Source organism: Schistocerca americana, unplaced genomic scaffold (assembly GCF_021461395.2).
Source record: "Schistocerca americana isolate TAMUIC-IGC-003095 unplaced genomic scaffold, iqSchAmer2.1 HiC_scaffold_47, whole genome shotgun sequence".
Lineage (NCBI taxonomy): Eukaryota > Metazoa > Arthropoda > Insecta > Orthoptera > Acrididae > Schistocerca > Schistocerca americana.
In genome coordinates, this window is record NW_025726203.1 from 965001 (window position 1) to 967500 (window position 2500).

At 61.2% G+C, this 2500-nt stretch overlaps 1 pseudogene; it reads left to right on the forward strand.

Annotated features, from left to right (window-relative positions):
* Positions 1-2500, forward strand: part of LOC124583763 — a 7507-nt pseudogene that overhangs the window by 766 nt on the left and 4241 nt on the right.

Sequence of the window (2500 nt, forward strand, 5' to 3'; positions counted from 1 at the left end):
TGGGCGCTCGGGCTCCCGGCAAGCGCGCGCGGTTCTTCCCGGATGACGGACCTACCTGGCCCGGCCCCGGACCCGCGCCGCTGTTGGCTCGGGATGCTCTCGGGCGGAATAATCGCTCCCGTCAGCGGCGCTTCAGCTTTGGACAATTTCACGACCCGTCTTGAAACACGGACCAAGGAGTCTAACATGTGCGCGAGTCATTGGGCTGTACGAAACCTAAAGGCGTAATGAAAGTGAAGGTCTCGCCTTGCGCGGGCCGAGGGAGGATGGGGCTTCCCCGCCCTTCACGGGGCGGCGGCCTCCGCACTCCCGGGGCGTCTCGTCCTCATTGCGAGGTGAGGCGCACCTAGAGCGTACACGTTGGGACCCGAAAGATGGTGAACTATGCCTGGCCAGGACGAAGTCAGGGGAAACCCTGATGGAGGTCCGTAGCGATTCTGACGTGCAAATCGATCGTCGGAGCTGGGTATAGGGGCGAAAGACTAATCGAACCATCTAGTAGCTGGTTCCCTCCGAAGTTTCCCTCAGGATAGCTGGTGCTCGTACGAGTCTCATCCGGTAAAGCGAATGATTAGAGGCCTTGGGGCCGAAACGACCTCAACCTATTCTCAAACTTTAAATGGGTGAGATCTCCGGCTTGCTTGATATGCTGAAGCCGCGAGCAAACGACTCGGATCGGAGTGCCAAGTGGGCCACTTTTGGTAAGCAGAACTGGCGCTGTGGGATGAACCAAACGCCGAGTTAAGGCGCCCGAATCGACGCTCATGGGAAACCATGAAAGGCGTTGGTTGCTTAAGACAGCAGGACGGTGGCCATGGAAGTCGGAATCCGCTAAGGAGTGTGTAACAACTCACCTGCCGAAGCAACTAGCCCTGAAAATGGATGGCGCTGAAGCGTCGTGCCTATACTCGGCCGTCAGTCTGGCAGTCATGGCCGGTCCTTGCGGCCGGCCGCGAAGCCCTGACGAGTAGGAGGGTCGCGGCGGTGGGCGCAGAAGGGTCTGGGCGTGAGCCTGCCTGGAGCCGCCGTCGGTGCAGATCTTGGTGGTAGTAGCAAATACTCCAGCGAGGCCCTGGAGGGCTGACGCGGAGAAGGGTTTCGTGTGAACAGCCGTTGCACACGAGTCAGTCGATCCTAAGCCCTAGGAGAAATCCGATGTTGATGGGGGCCGTCATAGCATGATGCACTTTGTGCTGGCCCCCGTTGGGCGAAAGGGAATCCGGTTCCTATTCCGGAACCCGGCAGCGGAACCGATACAAGTCGGGCCCCTCTTTTAGAGATGCTCGTCGGGGTAACCCAAAAGGACCCGGAGACGCCGTCGGGAGATCGGGGAAGAGTTTTCTTTTCTGCATGAGCGTTCGAGTTCCCTGGAATCCTCTAGCAGGGAGATAGGGTTTGGAACGCGAAGAGCACCGCAGTTGCGGCGGTGTCCCGATCTTCCCCTCGGACCTTGAAAATCCGGGAGAGGGCCACGTGGAGGTGTCGCGCCGGTTCGTACCCATATCCGCAGCAGGTCTCCAAGGTGAAGAGCCTCTAGTCGATAGAATAATGTAGGTAAGGGAAGTCGGCAAATTGGATCCGTAACTTCGGGATAAGGATTGGCTCTGAGGATCGGGGCGTGTCGGGCTTGGTCGGGAAGTGGGTCAGCGCTAACGTGCCGGGCCTGGGCGAGGTGAGTGCCGTAGGGGTGCCGGTAAGTGCGGGCGTTTAGCGCGGGCGTGGTCTGCTCTCGCCGTTGGTTGGCCTCGTGCTGGCTGGCGGTGCAGGATGCGCGCGCCTGCGCGGCGTTCGCGCCCCGGTGCTTCAACCTGCGTGCAGGATCCGAGCTCGGTCCCGTGCCTTGGCCTCCCACGGATCTTCCTTGCTGCGAGGCCGCGTCCGCCTTAGCGTGCTCCTCCGGGGGCGCGCGGGTGCGCGGATTCTCTTCGGCCGCCATTCAACGATCAACTCAGAACTGGCACGGACTGGGGGAATCCGACTGTCTAATTAAAACAAAGCATTGCGATGGCCCTAGCGGGTGTTGACGCAATGTGATTTCTGCCCAGTGCTCTGAATGTCAACGTGAAGAAATTCAAGCAAGCGCGGGTAAACGGCGGGAGTCACTATGACTCTCTCTATGCGGCCGCCAACGCGGAGATCGTCACGGAGAGGCATCGCGCGAGGTGGACGGAGGAAGAAGTCCTGTCGCTCGCCAAGGCAGAGGCCGAACTGTTCCTCGAGAGGGACGCCCGGTTCTTCTTTGTAAATCAAGAGCTCATCAGGATGTTCCCCGACCGAACGCTTGAGGCAATCAAGTGCCGACGGCGGCAAGCTGCCCACAAGCAGCTTGTCCGCCAATTCATGGAGGCGCTTGAGATCGGTCGGGGGGAAGAGCCGGCGTCCCGCCGGGGACCAGCGAGCCCGCTGCCTGACGCGGGCGAGGCCGCTGCGCCGCCCGTCGACGCAGCCGAGGACTTCGCGGCCGACACCACCCGGCCGCCGCCGGAGGGGCCGACTGACG